Source organism: Thunnus albacares, chromosome 10 (genome assembly GCF_914725855.1).
Source record: "Thunnus albacares chromosome 10, fThuAlb1.1, whole genome shotgun sequence".
In the NCBI taxonomy this organism is placed as follows: Eukaryota; Metazoa; Chordata; class Actinopteri; order Scombriformes; family Scombridae; genus Thunnus; species Thunnus albacares.
Window position 1 is genome coordinate 26,157,142 of NC_058115.1, and position 20,148 is coordinate 26,177,289.

The 20,148-nt window shown below is 37.0% G+C and overlaps 1 long non-coding RNA gene across 1 annotated transcript in view; it reads right to left on the reverse strand.

Moving 5' to 3' along the window:
- Positions 1-3,916: 3,916 nt before the first annotated feature.
- Positions 3,917-20,148, reverse strand: part of LOC122990769 — a 101,343-nt gene continuing 85,111 nt past the window's right edge. Inside the window, exon 3 of the long non-coding RNA XR_006405474.1 lies at positions 3,917-3,998. This is a non-coding gene — a long non-coding RNA (uncharacterized LOC122990769). The remainder of the gene's footprint in view (positions 3,999-20,148) is intronic.

A 20,148-nucleotide genomic window follows, 5' to 3' on the forward strand; every position in this document is an offset into this window, starting at 1 on the left:
CATTAGACACATGTGGGTCAGTAATGAGGAGGAGTTTTTTATGCCTTTTATTTCATAATTAAAACATCTCATATTAAAGAAAAAAGAACTACACACCCAGATCTGTAAAAATACCAGAAAAATGGGAACTTAAACTATAAATTGTTCATGTCTGGTATTTACTGTTACATTTTTTTTAAAGATATCATGTTTGTTAAATCGCATTATTATCCTGCTATTCTATCAGACACTAGATCCTCTGACTCTGAACACAAAGAACCACAGCAGAAGTATGGCAGAAGTATATTTACCCTCACTTTTTTCCGCCTCCACTCCTTTATAGAATTGGGTACTCAGTTGTCACCTTTCTATCTATTTTCTCAAGGTCAGAACATGATGGGTAGATGGCCAGACGCGAGACCGAGGTAATGAGTTTGGAATGGCATTTAGAGCAGTGAGAGGCTGGAGACTCACACCTGACTCATCACACTATGGATTCAGAAAGAATAGATAGTGTTAATGAAAATATATGGCCAAATCCTTGGTTCAAAAGAAGAAGAAGAAGAAATAGTCTACTATATGAGGCAAGCTGCAAAAATTGTACATGATAATAATAAAGGTCATTTCTTGATGTAATTACAAATTTGCATCTAGAGTGATGTATTTTGGGGGAAACATTTATTAATAGCTGTACTGTAGCAGGACCATGTTGACTAATTTGTAAAAGAATAGGAGTTTGGCTGTCATACAATTAATTCAGTGGCTAACATGCTAAAAGAATCCACTCTGTTGGTTTGGCTAACATCAGATTTTTAGCTAAGCCAAACACCAGAGGCAAGCTATTGCATATAACACAATAAAATGCAGGTTAGTGAAAAGAAATAGATCTTTTAGAGACTGAGTTTAAGTGAGAACTTAACAAAAAATGTGGTCAGTGCATTGTGTGTCAAAACCTTAAACCTGATTTTTCATGTTTGGTTTTTTTTGTGTGATTATCTGTGCTGAGTGCAGTTTTTAAATTTAAATTAACTTAGTATTGAGAAATGTGAGCAAATTCAGATAAACTGTATACATCCATTGTCAAGGTATGATGAGTATTGTTAAGCAGCCTACAGTAGATAAGTAGACTTTATTCATTTACATACATCGTAACAGAGAAATTGACAGCATATTTTGTATTAAACTTGCACATTGTTTGCAAGTTCTTTGTCAAATTTTAAATGGGAAATGTACAAGTCTTCTTACGAACTTACTTTACGAACAAAGCTGTTTTCTGATGTGCCACCTATGTGGTCACAGTGTGATTAGGGTTAGGCAAACTAAAGCAGTTGGATAAAGGTTAGGACAGCTAATGGGTTAAGGTTAGGAAAAGCAATGCCAACTCGCAAAATGTCGCAAGTCAGAAACTTGAATGTCATGGGGCTTGGCAGTGGTATTAAACATTCTGGTGGTAAATTAAGAAAGTTAAGACTTTATAAGTTGATGAGGCCTGGATATACCATACTTTTGGGCTCTGTGAGTCTACACAGGAAATTATGTTACAGTGAGTCTGACCGTCCTATTTGGGAGGTGAAACAAGTTCAGCCTACAAACACCACTAATCATATCAACAAAACCCTTTTTGCCCCTTTTATGTATTCTGCTCCAGTGTTTGCTCTTGTAAATGTCTCCTCATACCCCAGGGCATATATCTGTTCTCACGGGGCAGAGCAAGCAGAGAAACAATCATGTTTAGGCCATCCATGAATGATACTTTTCAATTGTCCTGTCAGTAGCACAGAGGAGACCAATAGAAATGTTTTTCCAAGCCTCTTACTGCTCTCAATCTCAACGCCGCTCTGCCATGAGAGGAGAAAATGCTTGTTTACCCAGAAACCAACGGGCCTCCCTGATTGCCATCCCAACGGTAATGGCCAAGGATGAGGCAGATCAATAGCCATCTGCTCCCATTCCTAAAGCAATAACATTCAATAGGAAAACCCATTTACTTTTACTTACCTTTGCTTTATTTTGTTTTACCATAAGGACAGCCAGTTCTGATGAAGAGGGGATTTGACTGGATGGGCAGTTGTGGTTATGGAGCTTTTACTCCTGTAATGCTTTATGTCATTGATTTTATTATTATTATTATTATTTATTATTTATTTATTCTGAATTTATAAGAAAATGGTCTTCAAGTCTGATCAAGAATTCAACATCTCTACTCGTCTATGTGACAGGTATTCCTTGTTGCTTCATTTGACCTTGATGTACAGTATCAGACCTGCCAACCCTGAACTATTTTTTGAGTACCACTTCGGTGACCTAGTTGCATCAGATGCATATCACTGCTGTTCGCACAATGAATTATTGTACATAATTTGCATACATACACATTATAGTACATCATTTGCATACATGCAACAGTCAAACAGACAAAAAAGTGATACTCATCACTGATATGAAAATTCTTGATACCATTAATAGATTGTTCACAAAAATATCTGAAGATGCCAGTATTGTTAGTTAGTCATAAATGCCCATGTTTGTCCATTTGTATCACCTGCCTAAACCAAGGAACACAATTTCACTTAGGCTACACACTACCCTACCACCACTGCATTTATATAGTTTCTACTGTTTACACCGCCACAATAATAAAACTTTAAGCCAATTTGATTTTTGAAAATATGATTTTCAGCTAATTTGAAAAGATAATGACAATGTAGCTGTAAAACCCTAACCAGCCTGAACAGACTATTTTGTGGCTATGGTGAAATAAATATTTTTGAGTTGGTTAATACAACTGCTCTCATTGTGATTAATATTACTTAATGGTATGATGACTTAATAACAATACATGCTGAATATGAACATGACTGTTGAAACTGTAGAAGTAATCACATTCCTTTTTAGATATTGTACTTAATTTGCAATGGGGGGTGTTTCTTTTCCTTGGAATTTTCCGAGAGTAGGCAAAGTTAAAGCAGCGACAGCAGGCAGCTTTAGTGTCATCAGGCTAGGCTAACCCATTGTTGCTAACTTTGGAGCTAACCCCTTCACTTTTACAGCAGTTGGGGAAACAACAGACGTGACTTTTCATGGTCTTGACAAGCTGCAGCATTTATTAACTGACACACTGTAGTCTGTACTGTACATTTACTGCCAGACTGACAACTTACTGCTAACCTTTTCCTGGATATTTGGCATTATTTTTGACATTTAAAAAAATATTTTTTGGCCTGGCGGGGGTTCTCGTTGGCCTGGTGGCCCGCCAGGCCTGTACTATTATAGGGGAAACACTGTGTCGTGTTGCTGTCGATTTGCAGTCTCTTGAAATGACATTACACATTTGTCAATCATGATCATCCCTGCTTGATATTTGGTTGAGGGTAGGGGGAATGAATCCGGCACTATGATTGGTTGAACTCTTCTTCTTCTTTTGCTTTTTGGCAGGCGAGACGCTGCTGCCTCTTGCTGTTAGACTTACTGCACGTGGACAATTGAACTCACAGGCGTCACCGGCTTTTTCTGTAGTTTAGAGTGACATGCATACAGGTTTGCAGGTCTGCAGTATGGACAATCATCTATTGCAATAGCTCTAGTCTTTTCCAAGCAATGATTGCTGACATATAAGAATAACACCAATTCATGGCTGCAGGAATAACAAAAAAACACTGTCATTCTCACAAAGATTTTTTTTCTATATTTCTCTTTTCTTTTATGAAATACATAACTTATCCCTGACCACCAACAAATCTGGGGTTAGAAAGTTCAGTTGCTAAATACTACATTTCTCTCTCTCTCTCTGTGTTTGTGTGTGTGTGTTAGTGTGTGAGTGAGTGTGTGTGTGTGTGTGTGTGTGTGTGTGTGGGCCAGCACATGCATGTGCATGCTCTCACTTGGTGAAAACAGGAAGTTTAATAAGAGTTTGTGTGTTCTGCTGAACTTGCCTCAGAGCCAGTTCACAAATCCTCCTGCAGTCAGAGCAGCCAGCTCTCCCAGGTGAACCACTCTCAGATCAAATTATCTCCAGTTCTCTGAGACAGAGTGGGAAAAAAAGAATATAAAGTTGCTTTATTTGTTGAAAACAGTTTTTCATCACCCTATCATTCAATATTCACTTCAATATTGTGCTTCACCCCTGTATTGAACCATTGCCTTCCACCCGTTTGTCTCACCAGTGTTATTCCTGATGCAAGGTGAATTAAGTTTCTGCATCTTCCATTTTGTGGCTGTTGTTTGACTCATTGTACTAAACTAAACACCCGTTCTGGCTGCCCTCCGTATAACCTTGCATCTAACTCCAAAGACTTCCCTGAATCCTTAGCTAAGCTTCTGGGAATGATATTTCTTTACTTTGGCACACCGCTGACCTGCTGTAGATATTTATTTTCTTTCTTTTTATGATGTTATCACACTCAACGTGCACTGCTGTGGACAATTTGTCAGACTAGCATTGTCACTACTGTGTCAGTATGAGACCACTTTGCATTTATGAAGATGCTGCATCTTTGCTATAAAGTCTGGATACAATATATTCTCTCATATTTGAAATGCTGTCACTGTTTTAACTCAAACTAGTTTTTGTACTATTCATGTCTAGACATTTACTTAAGTAACATTTTTCACTTGTTCTTATTTGTTCCAGAAGAAAGCTTTAAATGCACCTCACATGAAATATACTGATATATATTACAGTGAACATTGTTGGTGAATAAGTTGGAGCAATAAAATGTAATTTCCAACCTTTAAACCTTTCACCTCATGTCACACTGCAGCAGAGGTAAAAGGGATTTTAAGAGCTCTCTCTGCGTTCTGTGTAATGGCCCAGCTGACATTTTCTACATCTTTGCAAGTATGTCTACTAATCCTATATTGTATGAGTATTAGTGTGCAATATATATCCAAATTATTGTATTAGGGAATACAATGGAATATACTAAATCATTGTAAATAGGTCAAATTGTTCAGGTGGACTTTTCACTCAGTTGGTGAGTTTATATATGTAGTATAGATATTCACATTTGAATACAGATAAATACTGATGATAAGGTCAATAATACTGATGATAATAATTGATAGATGTCATTAATCAATAATGGTAGATATCAACAATATCTACAGTAGATAATGTTAGTTCATTAGTTGATTTGATTTTGGGAAATACTGTTTATTTCTACTGCTGTATCCACTTTCTATTGAAAGAAGTGGGAAAAATAGATGACATGGTGTTTCTGCTGTTTTGAGGTCACATTTAACCATTTTCAATATGTAATTCTTGGGAAGTGTAAAAACTCAAAATGCTCTCAGATAACTCAGATATTCTTCAGTTGTGTGTGTAAAGGTGACAGTTTAAACATTACATAACACATCACATATGCATAATGACATAGGTTACAAAACAAACCATTCCTTTTAAATCTATTTTTAAAATAATTCACTATGTAAGGATCAATCTATTTGGCTAAATGCTTGGAGGAGCTTAGCACTGCTATCTTGTTGCCAGTTTCTCAAGCTGCAACTTCCTGAATTCACTGAAGTTGAATATAGATATTATTAGCTATACAAAACAAACAATGAAAATCAAAATATGTGGAATGCGACAAATTTTGACTCCCTCTTGCTACCACTAGTCAACAGAAGTCACCATTTTAAAAGGGGCAGCCGCAGCAGTACGTGAATTCAGCGTCTCACTGGGATTGGCCGTAAAAGGTTAGGAACACTTGCAATTAATCATCCTGTATCTGCACTGCAACAAGTATTGTTTCCAAATTTATCATGATGCCAGGCCTTTGCAGGCATCTGTGTCTCACATCATGCCATCCAAATGCCCACAGTAGGAGACATGGGATGTCAGCTGTAAATTAGCTGGCACACAGTGACCCCATGGTGTACCAGCTTTGGTTAATCCAAGGCGAGGCGCGCCGCGCACAGAGGACACAGCAGGACACAATGATCCCTTTGACTAGGGTGCTCAAGCACTATTTATGTAATTCATAGTATATCCCAATTGTGTGGATGCTATGAATGTGTACATTTGTGTGGTTGGCTATGGCTCAACTCGATTAAGAAACACTTGCCACACCGAAAAAGGAACTCCTTCTACTAGCAATACTAGTGTCTTGCTGTACACATTATGCTATATAGGGAATGGAACCTATATATAACCTCTTGGCTATGTTAGCGCCATGATCTTTCATGACACTTCAACCAATAACGCAGGACTGTCTGCAACTGGTCTAAAATACAGTATATAAGTTGGTTATGTCGTCTTCTGATCAAATTGTTGACTTTTTTTTCTCCATTTGTTGCCTCTGTTTACATTTTCTAACAATTTAAGATGAACTCTTCTCAAATTATTTAAAAAAAGACACAGTTTGCTGGACATGTTAATTGACCTCTGCAACTTTATGATTGGTCAAACAGCCTGAAAATACTCCCTCAGTGACATTTGCACACATCTCACTTACATTTCCCAATCGTTGTTGTTTGAGTTTCTTTGAATTTTTGTCATTGCTTTTTGTGGATTAATAATAACAATCATAAACTTTATTTAAATAGCACATTTCTTGACAATGTTACAAAGTGCTTCACAAAAAGATAAAATATAATACAACAATAACAATGAAATGTAAATAAATACAATGAGATAGAATAAAATTCACACAGAGATAAAAGCTTTTTTTAAAAAGAATGTTTTAAGAAGAGAGTTAAAAGCAGTGATAGATTTAGCAAACCTAATCAGAGTTTGGGGGCCGTATTACAAAAGCCTGATAGCCCTTGGTCATCAGCCAGGCTTTGGAAATGACCAAAAGTCCACTATTGCTACTAAGAGAGGGCACCCAGGCTCATTAGGGGTTAGTAGATCTTTGATATAATTAGCAGCCTGGTCATGTAAAGACTTGAAGGTCAACAAAAAAATTTTAAAATCAATGCGAAGATTAACAGAAAGCCAATGCAGGGAGGCCAGAATTGGAGTTATATGATTTTGTTTTCTTGAACCAGTGATAATCATAGCAGCAGCATCTTGAACCAATTGAAAGCGATAGAGGGAAGCATAAGTAATACCTGTGCAGAGGGCATAACAGAAATCTAAGCGAGAAAAAATAAAGGCATGGACAACCCTGTGTAAATCCTCAAAGGATGAGAAGGATCTAATTTTTGAAATTAACTTAAGTAGAAAGAAACATAACTGAACAACCATCTTAACTTGGTCATCAAAAAAGGCCCAAATTTCTTCAGTTGGCTTCATGTTATGTGATAAGGCTCCAAGATTGCAGACCACCTGACTGAAAGAATTGGGTGTAGCAAATAAGATAATTTCCATTTAATCATCGTTAAGTTTGAGGAAGTTTAGAGAAAGTCCAGAAATCGATATCAGAAATGCAGGCAGTAAGTTGGGTTAGGCTGCTATGATTAGTGGATTGTAATGGGACATATAACTGGGTGCATAACACAGTACTGTACATTATGCTTATTAATTACCAGACCCAAGGGCAGCATATAAATGGAGAACAGTAACAGACCCAAGATTGACCCTTGAGGAACGCCATGAGTGAAACAGGAAACAGAAGATGGGGAATTTCCAACAACAACAGAAAAGGTTCTATTGGGCAGAAAGGAGTGTAATAAGATAAGAGTAGACCCTTTTAGACCAACCCAAATTTCAAGATACTGTAGAAGAATGGGATGGTCAACTGTATCAAAGGCCACACTCAGGTCTAGCAGGACCAGAATGGACCTTTCACTTTTATCTGCAGCAAGGAGTAAGTCCTTTGTCACCTTAACTAAGGCAGTCTCAGTACTGTGTAGAGCTCTAAAACCAGACTGTTAGTTATTGAAAATGTGTTAACATTCATACGCTATAAGCAATCCGTTGAGAGACCAACACTTTAAATAAGAAAGATATTTTAGAGCTGGACAGATTAGACATGCGTGTCTGAGATGATATGAGTCCTAATATTCTCCACCTTTTTTAACAAAATAATTCCACTAATTCAGGGCTAAGTTCAATATTAGAGGTGGAGACACTGCTCGCAACAGAATCAATAACCTTAAATAAGACTTTGGAGTTATGGGAGTTTCTGGAGATCAAACTGGAGAAATATGCAGATCTTGCCTCTGATAGCAGCAGTCTGATAGTTAGCCATGTGACTTCTTAGGATGTCAAGCCTTCCATATATGTTCAGCTTTTCTGCATTGTGTCTTGAGGGCCCAAGTGTGCTCATTGAGTCATGGGAAAGGATTATGGTTTCATGGTTATGATTTTAAGGGGAGCAATATGATCAAGGATAGAGAGGCAGCTATTGTTGAAAGAATTAGCAAAAGCATCTTGGTACTGTTGCTGCATTAAAGAGCTGGAGGGTAAGGTATTGGATGAAGCTTCACAGAAGTTACTGGCAGAATTAGAAAAACGTGACAAGACAATAGCACAAGGCTTGCCAGTGGGAGGAGATAAGGGAACATTAAAAACAATGGCTTTATGATTTGAGATATAGAAGTCAACAAGGTTCACATTGATAGGGAGAAAACCACTAGTGAGGACCAGATCTAAAGTAGGGCCTTTAGATTGTGTGGCACCTTTAACAATTTAGTTTAAATTAAAAGACTCAATAAGATCCAGGAAATCACAGGAAAGAGTGTTAGTAGGCCAACATACATGGATAATAAAGTCACCAAGGATGAGTATTTGGGGTATAACAAGAGAGAGGAGCTCAGAAAAAATCATGAATAAAACCATTTAGCTTAGGGGGTCTGTATAAAAGTATACAAAGCAGAAGACCTGGATAAGAAATTAAAAAAAAACTTTAAACTTCAAAGGATTTAAAAGAACAAAATTTCTATGGATGACAGCAGTGCCACCACCCTGATCCAAATGTCAAGGGAGATGAAAATGAGAAAGGTTGGCAAGGGTAGCCTCAATTAAGGAGACAGTACCATTAAGAGTGAGCTAGGTCTTAGTAGCTATAAAAAGTCCAAGCAATTAGCAGTTATAAAATCATTGCAAATAAAGGACTTACCGTAACTATTCTAGTATAGTTTTAATCAATGAAAACTGTTGACATTTTAGTCTTTTTAGTCATCAGATTATATTGAACATTTCAGTCATTTATTAGTCTTATTTCACATAGATTGTATCATATTATCTGATGAAAAACACAGGTTGAATGATTAAGAATGCAGCTTTGCAGAAAGTGTTTGGTCTGTCGATATCGATTCAAGGAATACTTCCAGACGTGAAACGTTCTGATTTGCATATTTATTTTGAACCAACACAATTCATCAACTGGAGCCCAATGAGAGCTAAAGACATTTTGAAACCAATTTTTTGGTTGCCCAAAGTACATGACAAACTTACCTTTCTGTTCTGAACAATGGAAATAAAAGTAGCTAGCCTAAAAAAAAAAAAGAATACTGTAAACACACCAACTGCAATCTCCTTGCATTAAAAAAATAAAAAGATCTGAGGTCAGTGTTAATAAGAAAAGAAAAAAGGTGCCTCATGGACTTAATAATGACATAAGGTTAACGAAATTGCTGTCTAGCAAGCTAGCTCACATGGCATCAATATTAAAGGTTAAACAAGGCAAGGTTTGCTAGAATAACAACAACCATGATAAGGAAAGGTAATGTTATACACTGCTATTTTAATAAATACAGCTGTGTACACGGGCTGCGTAATGGCTCACATTTCACTCACACTATATACACGTAAATGCGACCTGGAGCCTATTTTCCTCTGTTTTATGCATGTAATTACAGTCATTGTGTATTGGGCTCTGAGCACAACCCACCAAACCTGGGTGACCTACACTCAACACTGCACCTGAACGCCTCCAGTGTAGATACACAGAAGGAGCACTCGCTGCTGCTGCTTCTGCTACTCTGCTAGCGTGCTGCTCAGGCTACAGCTCCTGTGAATCTATAATTGTTTTGTCAATGAAAATAAAGAAAAATTTTGGTTTTTATTGAGTTTTTATTTTTTTAAACTACATTTTAGGGGTTTTTTTCCGTCACCAATATTGCATGCTGATATAGTCACAGTCTCATCGTCTCGTCTTAGTCATGGAAAAAAGAGATTGTTGACGAACATATTTAATCATACAGTAGTTTTCATTAACAAAATTAATATTACAACAGGCGGAGCTATCATACAAGATGGTGGGTAGAATAACCTGGTTTCTAGCCTGAGTATGATTCTTATTTACTATGATAGTGGGCCGGTAGGGGGAGCTAGCGTAAGGAACAGTGCCTGTGCTGGTTGCAATGTCATGTACTGTGAGGGAAGAAGAGTTTGTGACAGGTGTACTGGAGTATGATGACAGTCACACAGCTGGGCTAGAGAGTTGTGAACAATAATGGCAGACAACATGCGAGAACCCAGTCGGTTTGGATGTAAACCCATCCCTAAAGTTGTGGTTAAAGTTACAAAACCAGTTTAGTTTTCACACCCATTGGTGTGGAATGTGCTTAATAAGCTAGATGAAGTCACAGTAAGTTTGTATTATTGTTTTTGGACAACATGGACTTTGTGACTGCCTTTACAGACCAGTTTCCATGCATTTTGAAATTACTGGTACAGTTCAGAGCTCTTAACTAGTGCAGCATGGCTGTGGTTTAACAGGACATAATCACATTTGAATGCAGGAGTGTTAGGGTCAGTTGAGTGACAAGCACTGCAGTGTTTTTTTTTCATTATCCATGTATGGTCTGAGGTTGGTTGATTTATATTTTTGAAGGTACACAGACGAAAAAAGGAACAGGAAGCTTTATACATTACTGTACAGTGTATGTGTGTGTATGTCTCTACGTGTGTTTGTGTACATGTCCACATGTGTCTCTGTATGTATTCTTCTCTACACTTTCCCCACAGTCCCACTGCCTTTATCGGCATAAAGCTGCCTAAACAGCTGCAGCCTTCCACCAAGAACCCTGGGACAGCTGGTCGTTCACACAAAAACTATGTCATTTTAACACACACACACACACACATACACACACACACACACACTTCCTATCCTCAGCCTCTCTCCAATCCTCTTGTATCTATCCCAGGTGGAATTGGGTTGAACAATGGCATGATGGGAAGGGTGTTGTTTGGTGGGCTTGGTGGATAGTGGAATCCTCCCCAAGGTGACCTCTGAGGGGTGGTGGGGAAAGAGTTGAGGGCTTTGGCGGTGTAATGGACTGGTGTCATTCTGGCCAGAGATGCTCAGCAGAGTAATGATATCATCTTGATGCTGCCAGATAAAAACCACACAGCTACAATTTATTTGGGGTGGGGTTTTTTTTCCTCTTTTTATTGCTTGACTTGAAAGTTGACATGGTCATTTTGCTGTGTGTGTTTAGGGCAATTTCATGACCATTAGGCACTAAACCTGACAAAAAAGTCAGCCAAAAATTTGATCAAACATTCATGGGAAGCAATGATAAAAATTCTTTTTTTTAAATTTAAAAAATCATATGACTTCCACAAACTCAAAAAGTAGTTATTGCGTGTCACTACTGTATTTATTTGTTTTTATCCAATAGCTGTGACACAAAGAGATAATACTTGCATATGACTACACTGTACTGTGTTTAGTAGCAGTATGCATTTTAAAATCAATATTTAGAATTAACCTGTATACTTGAAATATGTCTTCAAATGTTGTATTTGCAAATGAGGAATACACTTTAGCAAAATTGAAATATATTTAGTTGATTTAGTTGTAATCCTTGTTGATTTAGTTGTTTTGAACAAAACTACTCTTTAATCTCAATTTTGTTTCCTTTCATATAAAAAGGATAATAATAGTGCAATTTATTCATATACCAGGACATTAATGTAGTATATAGCTGGTAAAATATTCTGACAAATACTATGGATGTATTTGAAATTTATTTTCATGAATTACATATTCATATACGTACACTATAAATACTGTGTAATTAATGAACGATACTTGTATCAGAAATGTTCCCTACTATTAAAATGTTTAAGCATTATTTTAATAAATGAATGAATATGAACATTCTCTGAATGAAGTGATGATGACAGCAAGGAAATATATCTTTTTTTCATGCATAATAGTGTATTTTGTGTCTACACATTGCTGATTAATGTGTTGTGTTTGTGTAAAAGACGAAAATTTAAAAAGAGTGAAAAAGAGATATAATTTGTATGAGTTTTTGTACGTGTGTCTGTGCATCTTGTCCAATAATTGGCCCAAACACAAAGTGAGATCGGGTACACATACAGCAGACGAGTAATTAGCAGATGCTGAAGCTTTGCGTCTCGTAAATCTGCCCATCGCCAATGATACTGTATATCAATGAGGCTACGCAGACTCACATGAGATCCAGATCACGCTTTAATTACCTTGAAATGAACCAACTTTGAAAAAAAAGTATCTTGAACTTTCATATATATTGATCTTAATTATTTCAGCCCCGAGGGTTCAACAGACACACAAAATGAAAACAGAAGAGTGTTTCTGCCTCCCCTCCTCCTCCTCCTGACAGAGATTTTGCTCTCTTGGTGTGGAGGTGTTCAGAAAAAAAAAGGGAAAGGAAAAATAGCCTGGGGCACCTGGCAGAGGATTTGACCTGTTCCCTTGCAGTTGGAGGCAGAGAGGAGAAAAACGCACTTTTTCCCACACTAGCCATATTCAGGTTTAAAAAACTGGAAAGTAAAGCGGTGCCCCTATAGGTGGAAGCCTTCATCTCTCTCTCAATATGTAGGTGCGTGCAGTGGGGAACAATCCGGACATTGTGCTGACCCGCCCTGTCTGCTCTCAGCTTACACACCCAAAATAAGATAAATAATAATAAAGGTTTCCACGTTTATCAAGGGTCTGGGGGTCTGCCGCGTCACATTAATTTACTTTCAGTCTTATGGCATCACAGCTAGTCACGCGATGGTGTGTTAACCCCCTTGATGATGTATTAAGTTGGATATATAATACGCCGTAATAGATGAAAGTTCACCCATATGAAAACTTTCACTCTGCCTCTGTGTTTGGTCCTTTCAGCTCTACTTAATGCAGAGCTTCCAGTTCTCAGGCATGGAAAAATCCAGAATAATTTTCACTTTAACAAACAATCACATTAATGTGGCCTCACAAATATACTTACTTATCCGAGCAATGCTTTCAACATAAAGATCCTTTAAATTCACAAAAACAGTTCATAATTAACCAACAATTCAGTTCTTTTATAGTACAATATAATTACAAACACAGTATATTTCTTCTACTGAGGCCAAATGTGATTTGATATGCCACAGAAATATAATAAACTTACTACTACAAAGGGCTGTTTTTATGTCAATCACAGAGCTATTTGACAATAACTCATGTTTTCCACAATGGCCCCGGGATAACACTCCTATTCTACCACATAGCACTGTACAATAACCATATTTCATATTTCTGAGAAAATAGGCACATGGAATTGCTGACAGCGTTTTTCCTGCAGTGTATTTTCATGGTGGAGTTGTGCCCGATGATGGTTATGATAATTTGATCTAAGACACAGAGATTTGAACTAGCAGAAAGGAGGATGCAAATCCCTCAGTAAATCCCTACACTATATAGCACCCAGCCTGCCGGGAGAGTTTAATATCTACTGGAATGATTAAACTGAAAAGGTGAAACCACCATTGTAGTAATAAGAAGTTGGGCTGTGCAACAGAGGTTGGGGAGTGGGCTAATCGTTTGCACTGCAACTCTGATCTCCAATGTACGCAGACAAACCTGAATGCTAATTTCTTCAACTTATTTGCAATTTTTCCTTTTTAAAAATGTTTAAAATCTGAATACCCTTCATGAATGAAACAAAATGGGGAATGATAGTTATTAATACATTTTTTGATCAATAGCTCTATGATAAAGTATTGCTCCATTGTTTAAAAAGGACTGCAGTCATATGCATCCCTACCAACCCTGATAAATAGGCGCAGAAAAATCAGTAGTTACAAAATTTGTAAATATAATATATAAATAAGTGCTACACGTTTAGCAATTTATTTTCAAGTGAGATGACTTTCAGCGTGACTCGACTTTAAAAGGTCAGTTTTCCTTCAGTGTATAATTTTTCCTTTGTGAGATATTAGTACCTATTTCTCAAAAAAACCTAGTTTTAGATATAGCATATTATATATTCATTATATTTATTTTCATGTAATGTCCATGAGACTGTCTCATAGTAATTTTAACAACAAAGGAGGTTATGCTACTGATTGCAACATCAGAGTAAATAATACTCTTAATTTGATTAGACAAATTGTATCATAAATCCGAGGCCAATATTTGTTCCTCACATCACTTACGTAGATATTTCCTTATTTCACACTCTTTCCGTGTCTGCCATATAGCCGCAAACGTAGCCGCATATTCTGTTGGCAGTCGCTTCTTTTCCTCTGCCAACAAGGATCTTTATTTGGAAGCTGTAACATGCACAGAGCCTCACGCTATCCCCAGATCACATCACCCATGGCCAGGCCCCCAACCAACTGGTGGTTGCCACTGAAATAACACAGAGTGATCCCTCACTGGCTTCCCACCCGGAAAAACTCTACACTAGCCACTTGTTTACCTTAGCTCGCCACCATTTTGTGCTGAGCAGGTGGCATAAAATCAGCTCGTGTGAGCTGAATGTGCTGGGAGTGAACGGCCATGGGGGTGTCTGTGGGAACCAAAGGTTTTCGGTGTTTGTGGCTGAAAGCTGCATAGAGCCGAAGTGTTGATTCTCAGTAAATCCAGCAGCACCAGCAAGCCTGTCACACTATATTTGATTCAATAATGATGTCAAATATCTTTCTAAATGGAGCATTAAAACAATTAAATTGTTAAGATGCATCTGAATGAGCTTTCTCATCATTCACTCATGGTACCACAAGGACTTTCATTAAGAGCATCCAATCCACCTATGACATATTTTCTTCTTTCATCTATTAATGTGTTTTTGTTATCTCAGAGACTTCTTGTGATACTTCAAAAGTCCTGTAGGGAAAATTATCTTTGCCTTGATTGGACTTCTACATTGGCTGGTCAACAGAATCAAATACCCAGCTGACACTGCACCACCCGACTCCACATCCCTCATCTGAATGTCTATTAATAGCATTAATAAGTGTGGACCTTATAAAACCCATGAGGTTTTCACTAGAATCAAATCTGATAGCGCTGCTGGGTGTTGTAGGAAAAGGGTCAGGGAAGGATTTAAAGTACACAATTCCTCTGCAAGTACAGTGAGTACTCTTGTAAAATCTTGACCCACATGCAGTACATTCTAATATAAAAGAATACACATGATAAAGCAGTACCTGAAAATAAAAGAAAAAAAATTAGTTGTCCTTCTAGCAAATTTTGTGACTTTTAATTGAGTGTGGCTTTCTAAAGCATTGCTTACTCAATATTATTATCATTATTATCATTATGTTAGGTGCTTTCTGTACAATACTACAGCATGTTATCATTATTATTATTATTATTATTATATATGAGCAACCAGATTAATGGCCAAATCGACAAGAGTGTGTCTGAACAGACATAACTTATTTTTCTCTTTCCTTTATGTAAATTAAACATAATGAGCTTCACCACTTAATTGAAGCTCATAGCCTATCATTCCTACATTTAAAATTAAAACTTTAAAATAAATTAAAATCATTGAACCAGGAACATTTTCCCAGACATAATGGATTACACTACATCATTAATGAGAAAAGTAATGTGTTTAGAGTAACTTGTCACTTAGGATGGTGCCACCCACAAAACTGCCTTGTGAAGTTTCATTAGAGTCATAAAAAATAAGGAAAGAGGGTTTTCAATTCAATTCAATTTTATTTTATTTTATTTATATAGTGCCAAATCACATCAGAGGTTCACAACAGAAGTTATCGGGGCACTTTTCACATAGAGCAGGTCTAGACCGTACTCTTTATTTTACAGAGACCGAACATTCCCCCATGAGTGAGTACTTGGCACCTGGCGACAGGCAACAACAGTCAGGAGTTCCCAGGAGGAGTTTTGGTGCTGCAAAATCTCAAATGGTAAAAAATGGCTAAAAGAAATAATTAATAGTTGTGATTAAGAGAAGACTACTGTCAAGATCAAATTAATCAGACAGGGAAAAAATCTAACTGATCTGATCAGAGAATGGGTACAAATGGTCATTCGAAAGGCCGAAGGGTAATAATGCTTTGTTACCTACAATATGGGATCTGTGTCAGTTTGATGATGTTAAATGTTTTATTCAAATCCTTTATTTTTTCCCCTGGTTGCTACCAAGTGGCTAACCCTGTTTGGACATCCTGTTTTGGGTTACTTCCTGCTTGTCATTACATTGATAAACGCTGCATAGGCTGAATGTCAATTTTTAAAAAAGATCATTTTTAACCCCAGTAGCACAATAGAGTACACTGTGTTGTCACACTACCAGGACCAATTGAGACATGTAACTAGGGTTAATTTACTTTCCATTACTCAGTTCATGCTTTTGTATCTAAAGCACTGTTGTTACATTTATACCTCCCCTCCAAGCAGACCTGGATGTTAACCTGTAACACAAGATAAAAATGCATTTTTATCTTTTGTATTATACTGCTAAACAGTATCCAGGCACAAAAGCAACCAACTTGCAAGGTAAATGCGACGACTCATTCAGGCTCCATACACAGTAATTCTGCTCTAGCCCCTTTAGTCTCTGCTGGCTAAATCCTCTGTTAGAGGTAGAGGCTGGGTTTGATCCCCTGCAGGATCTCAGTTTATCTCTCTTGCAAATCTGCTGCCAGATGACAGGGTTAGCTTTGTGGACTGTGGCTGCCCACGCTCTCTTAAAGATCGACACAATGCCTGGTGCCACAGTGTTTCTGCTGTTTACCTATTCTGGACCACTGACTTATACGGGGGTTGAAAAGCCATCTTATTCTTAAAGATGCAATTGATGTATGTTTGTTTATGGATATCTTAATTAGATTTCATATATTTCCCATATCAAATTCATATCAAAGGGAAAAAAAATCAATACTTGTTGCTGTTTTTCATTCAATAACTCAAACTATACTACCTGTTAAGAATTTTTAAAGTAATATTTTACTTTAAGCATACAGAGGCAGTATATAAGCATTTAATAAATGATTTATAACACTATAATGTAGTTATAAGTAGATAATGACATTTAAGTGTTTATTAATATAAAGCTTTTGTCAACAATTATATTCCCCCATGAAGACATATTTTATATTATTACAACTGTGTTTTACTATATTTTCATTCGTTATCTGTTTATACACCAGCCTCCACTTATGGGTGCCGTCAGGAGAAGTTACTTACATCTGCTGTTATGTGCATTATAGTGTGTAAGAAACTATTAACTAAATTCTTCTATATTGATTATAAATGCTAACAGGGGAGTAAAGTGTTACTGATTTTTTTTTTTTCCAATTATGGCAATTTACGCTTCAGATTTGTTTTGATTTTTTTTTTTTTTTTTTAATCAAAAGAAACATTGTGGTCATTTTGTGATGATTTTTTGTCCACTTGGAAATGGTGAATAATTTTGAAATCAAATTCTTAAACTGTGTTTCAACATTCTCAGTTAACATAAATTAATATAATGTTGTGTATGATATACTAAAGACTGCAATGTCACTGAGCATCATTAGAAGTACTGAAATAAAAACTGATTTTATACAGAGTTTAAATGTAAAAGCAAAAGGAAGAATAAAGAAAAAATAAACTGTACTGTGTTTGCCCTTACAACCACGGCCCATACAGTGCTCTGTGTGCTACACATGCCCAGTCACTGCTGTGTCTTGTGTCATCATTTCATCAGCCCTGTGCAACCAGCTGCTGTTGCTGCTTGCTCATTAAACATTTGTAGAGTCAATACAAATTCCACCAAGGCTCCCTTCCTCAGGGCAAACATTGGAAAATACAGTATGTAAACGGTGCCTCACTCATCATTCACCTCTGCAGAAAATAGAGCTATCTTCCCACCGTACTGTATCAATAACTGAGGGATGGAGGGGGTTCAGAAGCAAACCTCCGCAATTCATAACGAGCCTGCGTCGCCTCCGGCAGATGTGAAGGTTTGCTGCTGTTGACAGCTCATCTCTCTGCAGAGAATCACTGATTATTGTTAAATGTCAATGTGAAATATCAACTCACCATGTGAGAGTACTGAGCCAGAGCATTCTGATGCACAAGAACTTTCTTAAAAACTTTTTTTAACCAGGGAAGCAGTCTTTTGCCATTTCACGTTCATTTCACACTAGGGAACTTCCTAGTACAGATACTTGCTTATACTGCAACAAGCAGCTCTACTGTTCCACTTGCAGGCTAATATGTTGATGACTGATTGTAGCTGCTGAGAGAGGAAACAGATTTCTTTTTAGCTGATTACCTCAGCCAGAACAGGAAGTTGACATTTTGTATTCACTGTTCTTCTCTGGCCTTTTGGCGACCCGCATCTTCCCTCAGATTTATAGATTTTTGATACTATAACTTACCTGGGGTGTCACAGGTGTGTTGTTTAAAGAATTTCACAAGGGTTTATGTGCAAAAAAAAAAAAAACACAATTACAACAAGATGGCAGAAAAGAGTGTCTGGTCTCACCTACTTAAAGGATAGGTTCAAAATGTTTCAAGTCTGTCTTAAAATAACAGTCAGGTGACATTATGAAAATTGAAACTGGTTTCAAAAGATCCCCTCCAAACGCCCTTACAATTTAAGTAATTGGGGACAAAATCCAAAAGATAATATGAGGATTCAGCCACCTGAGTTAGTCAAATAAAGTGGACATCTTCCACAGTTAAAGGTTTTTTTAGTTATAAAAAAAAAATTAAAAAAAAATCACTCTTTGTGTCTCGACAGGCAGTGTTTTCCTGTTCAGCTGCAGTGGAAGGATCGTAAGAGAGGGAGACAATCTGGCAATGAAAAGATAGTGACTTTGATAGATATGTATTTGATTTGATTTATTTGCACAGCTGAAGCATCATATTAGCGTTAAATAAACTTTTAAATACATTTTTATACAGAGGGAGACCTGTGGATTTTACATTGTGGATCATAAATGGATCTCTCAGAGGCCAGTGTGAACAGGAGGACAGCAAGAAAAACATGAGTCATTGTTCATACGGGTACCTCACTAATGTTTTAAAAACAGACTTGAAAAACTGTGAACCTTACCCTTAAGAAGAAAAAGTTCCCTCTGTTTACCAAATCAAAGTATTGTGTCAAGTATGGACTACTAATGCAATATAAAGAGCTAACTCAATACAAGACTATACCACAGCGAGAAAACACGACATCCAAAGAGATGATTGATTCACTTTTAGTCGAGCTGACAGGAAACATAAAAAGGTGAAGGGGGAACATGTAATAAACGTTGCCGGCAAGGATCAAACCAGTTACATGGAATGTGCCTTAGACAATTGGGCCACCAGGACGTCTGGCCAATGTTAAAAGTTTTGCCTCTCTTGTCCCAAACAAAGTGATCATCATAATCCTGATTTGTGCAGTTTAGAGCTTAGTATTGTCAGTTTTTGGATTATTGATGTCCAGATATTTCAAACATTTATATCTTGTTGTCATTTAGAGCAGCCAACACTGTCTCAACGATTCAGATGAGTAAAATAATGTTAATTATCGTCATTATCGTCATCGTTACAAGCAACTACTGTTCAGTCTCACTGAAGCACCAAACAGAGGTGACATAATTTTGTTAAGCTCTCTTAATTATGATAATAAGTACGGCATCTAGACATTGACTGCTATGCAGTTATTTTTAAAAAAACGGATCTATAGATGTCTTGCTGTGGATGTTCATGGTGACAAGCTCCATACACATTAAAGTACAATAGCATGTCTAAATGCGTGCAGGGTGTGAGTGTGTGAGGTTGAAAAACTAGAAAATGATTTATTGTAGTATATTCACAAAAAAAAAGAAAAAGTTTGAAATGTTAAGTAGATTTTACTAAATAAAAACCATAACTATATATTTTGACTATACTACTTTCACTGCAATCTATATAATCAAGCAGAATGTTAACTAAAGGTCACACAGGTCAATCATTGTTGCACCAGGAACAGTGGCAAGTTGACTAAAAGCCCCCCAGAGTGACAGATATTTCAACTGCAGTCATATTAGCAATATGTAGAGGTTTATTATTATTTTATGTTTCAAAGTGGACACTTGTG